At 43.9% G+C, this 6,175-nt stretch overlaps 1 pseudogene; it reads right to left on the reverse strand.

Moving 5' to 3' along the window:
• Nucleotides 1-5,763: 5,763 nt before the first annotated feature.
• On the reverse strand, nucleotides 5,764-5,860 carry LOC147349673 (U6 spliceosomal RNA; annotated as a pseudogene).
• Nucleotides 5,861-6,175: the final 315 nt, after the last annotated feature.

Here is a 6,175-nt window from a genome sequence, read left to right on the forward strand (position 1 = left end):
ATGCTGCAATAACAACAGCCCCCAAATCTTAGTGACTTGAAATAATAAAGATTTAGTTCTTGCCCACATCCACTGTGGATGGCTGGGAACTTTGCACCAGGTCATTATCCTCCAGGTCAGGCTGATAGAGCAGCCACCATCTGGGACATTCCCCTCTGGTTCCATGGCAGAGGGGAAAAGAGGGTCCTGTTGTGTATCAGCAATTAAATGCTCCAGCCCAGAATAGGCACATGTCATTTGTGGTTCCAAAATTACTGTGGACAGTGACTGCAGCCACGAAATTAAAAGATGCTTGCTTCTTGCAAGAAAAGCTATGACAAACCTAGACAGCATATTACAAAGCAGAGACATCACTTTCCTGACAAAGGTCTGTATAGTCAAAGCTATGGTTTTTCCAGTAGTCATGTATGGATTTGAGAGCTGGACCATAAAGATGGCCAGAGAATTGATTCTTTCAAAATGTGGTGCTGGAGAAGACTCTTGAGAGTCCCTTGGACAGCAAGGAGATCAAACCAGTCAATCCTAAATGAAATCAACCCTGAGTATTCACTGGAAGGAGTGATGCTGAAGCTGAAGCTCCAGTACTTTGGCCACCTGATGGGAAGAGCTGACTCATTGGAAATGGTCTTGATGCTGGGAAAGACTGAGGGCAGGAGGAGAAGGGGGCAAGAGAGAATGAGATGGTTAGATAGTATCACTGACTCAATAGACTCAATGAGTTTGAGCAAACTCTGGGAGATAGTGGAGGACAAGGAAGCCTGGCATGCTATAGTCCATGGGGTTGCAAAGAGTCTTACACAACTTCAGATCAGATCAGATCAGTCGCTCAGTCATGTCCGACTCTTTGCAACCCCATGAATCGCAGCATGCCAGGCCTCCCTGTCCATCACCAACTCCCGGAGTTCACTGAGACTCACGTCCATCGAGTCAGTGATGCCATCCAGCCATCTCATCCTCTGTCGTCCCCTTCTCCTCCTGCCCCCAATTAGCGACTGAACATATATTTCTGGTTATAACTCATTGGTTAGAATTAGTCATGTGACCCCCACCCAGCTGACATGGGAGAGGAAGTGCAAAGCTAAGTGCCAGGTGGATGAAAAGCTGGAAAATTGTGAAAGGCATTTTTACTATCTCTAGTCAGTCCTCTCAGTGATGGAGTAAGGTTTGCATTCCACCTGGCTATTTCAGTCACTGGGATCCTTTCTTTAGGGGTTAGAATGTCTCCCAGAGGAGGTGAGGGTGATATGGTGCACTGGGGGGTCCTGGGTAGCCCCATTATTGGATCTCTGTTGCCAGAGCAGCCTTCACTCTCCAACAAGGGTCTTGGACATTTGATGGAACCCCATTTAGTGCCCATTTGCCCACGATCTTTCCTCCACTCTACTGGAAAGAGAGGAGGGCAGCCTCCTCCTTGCATTCCTTTCCTGGGCTTTCAGGACCTGGAAGCCCCACTTAGGACATGTTCAGTCTTTGACACAAGGTGATGGGTTCAGGGTGCTTGCCAAGGTGAGATCTCCTCTTTGCTATAGGACTGTTAGCTCCTCAGAAGACCCCCTTCCTTTCCTATGGCTTTATTCCTTGTCTTCTGAGACCAGATCTTGAGGCCCCTGGACTCTCCAAAAGGTGGAGCCATCACTGGAGTTGGTTGTGGTCTTTCAGGCTATGGATTTCCCATTTGGGGACCTCTTGCAGGTTTTCCTGCTCAGCTGGTCAGTGTGGAGCTCTGATGACACCTAAAAATGGTACAAACAAGGAATGATCATAAGAAAATGATGGAGCATCTCATATGGTGAGAGCAAGAATGCAGGGAGGCCTACTTGGAGCCATAGGGCTCAGCTTTCCTAGCTGTGGCTTGGCCCAGGCTCTGGGAAGCCTGCCTTTTCTCACTCAGCAAAGGAGGAGAAGCTTCCTGGCTTATGGAGACAAGGGGAGGATATAGGCTAAGAGATTCCAAGCTGTCTCCTTAGGCAAAGCACACAGAATGAAATCCAGGGGATTGTGCTGAAATGAGAGCCTGAGAGTTTCAAATTGCTTCATTTTTGTTCCAAGGAAGCCCTGGGGCTGTGGCATGGGTCCATCCCTGAAAGTCTACAAGTTGAAGTATTGTGGCCTGGGGATGGGGACTGAGGTAGGGCTCAGGAACCAGGACATAGGAGAAGGTCTAACCATCCATGGCACCCCTGCACTAGGCAGGGCAGAGCTCACCTTGGTAAAGTCTTCATGAGAAGCCAGAGCTAGCAAAGATGCAGGAAGGGACCAATAATTCAAGTCAAAGAAGAAGAGCCCTGGGAACATGAAGCCCTGGCTGGAGCTGTGGGTTGGAACCTGGGGTGGAGTAGTCATGGAAAGAGACAGCCAGCCTGCTTTTCTACGATGGGGGCCGCCCCAGCATGCCTTATTGAAGGTCATGTTTTGTTGTTGAGGCTTCATTGTTGAACAATAAAGAAGGGATTGGCATGACTGACACATGGCCCAACATGAGCAAAAGAAAGGAGACAGAGTAGAATGCCTAGAGAGGCCACCCTGGGTAGTCTTGAGTCAGATGGGGAGAGGGCCAAGAGGACCCAGGGCATACTAAAAGTTTATGAGCAGGAAGAAGCTGACATTGGTATTTCTGCATGTAAAACCCCAGCTCTGGGCTTCCCTGGTGGTCTAGGGGTTAAGAATAAGCCTGCCAGTGCAGGAGACATGGGTTTGATCCCTGGTCCAGGAAGATCTCACATGCTGAGGAGCAACTAAGCCCGAGTGCACAGTTACTTGACATGTGAGTGACTAGAGCCTGTACTCTGCAACAAGAGAAGCCACTGAAATGAGAAGTCCGGGCACCACAACAAAGAGTAGTCCTTGCTTGCTACAGCTAGAGAACGCACACGCACAGCAATGAAGACTCAGCTCAGGCAAAAATAAAGAAAGAAATAAAGAAAAGACTTAAAAAAAAAAAAGCCTGGCCCCATTTTCAGGGTCCACACTCAAATGTTACCCCATCTAGAGAGTTCTGTCATAATCTAGGGTCAGAATACATCCCAAAATACATTCCTCTGTGATTCTGTATCTGTCACTTGTTATCACAGGTGCCTTGTACTGGAGTTAGTTTTGAGTGTCTCTCCCAACAGCCTGATCTCTCTGTGGATGGCACCCCACAGCAGGGCACCCCCAGGTTAGCACCTGGCTCTCAGGAAAATGAGGAGCTAAAGGGAGGCAGCAGGATGTGGGAAGTCCTTTCAGAATCCTGCTTCCCCAGGGAGGTTCCAGGACCACCTACCTCCCAGACACCTGGGCTGTTTGTTTAGAATTCACCCCTGACTTGCCAAATCTGACTTTACAAGGCGAACCCCCTAAGTCTTCACTTGTTTGCTTTCCTTTAAAATTAACATTAATGGAGCTTCTCTGGTGGCTCAGCATTGAAGAATCCACCTGCCAATGCAGGAGACATGGGTTTGATCCCTAATCTGGGAAGATCTCACATGCCACGAAGCAACTAAGCCCATGCACCACAACTACTGAGTTTGTGCCCTAGAGCCTGGGAGCCACAGTTACTGAAGTCCCTGCACCCTAGAGCCCGTGCTCCACAAAGAGAGAAGCCACTTCAATGAGAAGCCTGCACACCACAACTAGAGAAAAGCCCAGGCAGCAACAAAGACCCAGCACAGTCAAAACTAAATAAATAAAGTTAATGAAGTATAATTATGTGTAATAAAATATACCCATTGTAAGAGTAAAGTTTGATGAGTTTTGGTAATTTTACAGTCATGTACTCATCATCTCAGTCATAATATGGAGTATTTATTTCACACCAGAAAGTTTTCTCATGCCCCTTTGCAGTTAATCAACTACCCTCCTTGGCTCCAGATGACCACTTCTTTTTATTTCTAAAGATTAGTTCCAGGACTTCATATAAATGGAAACATGTGATGTGGTAGGTTGAATGGTAGTTCCAAAGATGTGTCCTAATTGCTGGAACCTGTAAATGTTACCTTATTTGGAAAAACTGTCCCTGCAGTTGGGGCTTCCCGGGTGGCTCAGCAGTAAAGAATCCGCCTGCAATGCAGGAGACTCAGGAGATGTGGGTTTGATGGGTCTGGAAGATTCCTTGGAGGAGGAAATGGCAACCCACTCCAGTATTCTTGCCTAAGAAATCCCATGGACAGAGGAATCTGGTGTGCTATGGTCCATAGGGTGGCAAAGAGCCAGACACACTGAAGTGACTGATTCCATCTCTGCAGATGGGATTAAGTTAATGATTTTGAGATGAGGAAATAATTCTGGATTATTTGGGTGGGTCCTGAATGCCATTGAACATGTTTTTATAAGAGAGAAGTAGAGGGAGATTCAACACTACACACACACAAGAAGACGTCAATGTGAAGACGGTGGCAAAAATTGGAGTGATGTGGCTGTAAGCCAAGGAATGCTGGTAGCCACCAGAGTCTGGAAGAGACAACGGATGGATTCTCTCCCAGTGCCTCTGAAGGGAGGGCTGCTGTACTGGGACCTGGATTTCAGTCTCCTGGTATCCAGAACCCTGAGAGAATAAATTTCTGTTGTTTTAAGCCAAGGTTGTTTTAAACAACCTTAAGTTGTTTTAAGGCTGTGGTAATTTTTCACAGCAGCTCAAGGAAATGAATGCACATGGAATATAATTTTCTGTGTCTAATTTCTTTTGCTTGGATTGATTTTAATATTCCTCCACGATATTTGTGTTCACAGCTCATTTTCCTTAGTATTGCAGTCATATGTCACTGTATGGATATACCATGATTTGTTTATTCATTTTACCTATTGATGAATATTTGAATTATTTCCAGATTCAGAGGACTGTGAATAGAGCTGTTATAAACAAGTTCCTGTGTGTGTGTGTACATGTATCCTATTTTTCTTGGGTAACAATCAGGAGTGAAGTTGTTGGATTATGCTATAAGTATGTTTAAATTAATATGAAACTATCAAATACTTTCCCAAAGTGGTCATACCAGTTTGAATTCCCATGAACAGTGTATGAGAGTTCCATTACTTCAGTTCCCACTAACACATGATTTTGTCAGTCTTTCATCTATTATAGATGTATATGCATTATATATAATAAATAAAAATATGTAATTTAACTTTAATTGAAATTATAATCTATAATAAATGCACATATTTATGCTAGAGTTATAGGTTATATTTAATAAATATATATGTACTATATATATAATAAATATCCTAGTACATACATATATTCAACTTTATTTGAAAAAGACTTACTTGTTTAAAAAAATGCTTCTTTTTTCCAAAAAACATAAGTTAAGGACTTCCCTGGTGGTCCAATGGTTAGGAATCTGTCTGCTAATGCAGGGGACACAGGTTCAATCCCTGACCTGGGAAGATCCTGCATGCCTTGGAGCAACTAAGCCCGTGTGCCACGACTACCGAGCCTGTGTGCCCTAGGGCCCATGCTCTGCGACAGGAGAAGTCATGGCAACCAGAAGCCCATGCACCACAACTAGAGAAAGTCCTCCACATCAACGAAGACCCAGCACAGCCAAAATAGTTTAAAAAGCTCATGGTAAGTGATGTACATAGGTGATACTCTAATAGTACTGGAAGATCAGAAAATCTGTAGTAGTTTTATCTATAGAAATAGCTAAATATGAGCCAAAATGATATTTAGGGTAAAGTGTAGATATTAAGTGTAAAGTTGTAGACTTACTGAAATCTTTCATTTTTACTTTCTAATTTTGTATTAAAAATTAACATGATTCTTCAAATGTTGTGTCACAATTTTTACCAACGGAATGCTTCATGATTTTGCATGTTATCCTTGCACAGGGGCCATACTTATCTCTGTATTCAAATTTTTGAATGTGTAGAGGTACTCCCCTGTGGTTTCAATTTGCATTTCCCTAATTGAGCACTTTTGGGTGTGCTTATTGGTCATTTGTATATCTTTCTGAAACAGCTGTGCAAACTTTTGCCCATTGTGTATGTAGGAGATGTTTAATTTCTTACTGAACTTTAAGAGTTCCTTGTTTATTCTGGATACAAGTCCTTTGTTGAATATAAATACTGCAAATCTTTCCCCCCAGTCTGTGGCTTTCCTTTTCATTTCCTTGACAGCAAATTTCAAAGAGTGGAAGTCTTTTGATACAGTTCAGATTTCCAATTTTCCCCCATATAGTTAGTGGTTTTTGTTCAC

This window comes from Bos grunniens, chromosome 21, assembly GCF_055505025.1.
Source record: "Bos grunniens cultivar Pamir isolate PY7600 chromosome 21, Bosgru_T2T1.0, whole genome shotgun sequence".
NCBI lineage: Eukaryota > Metazoa > Chordata > Mammalia > Artiodactyla > Bovidae > Bos > Bos grunniens.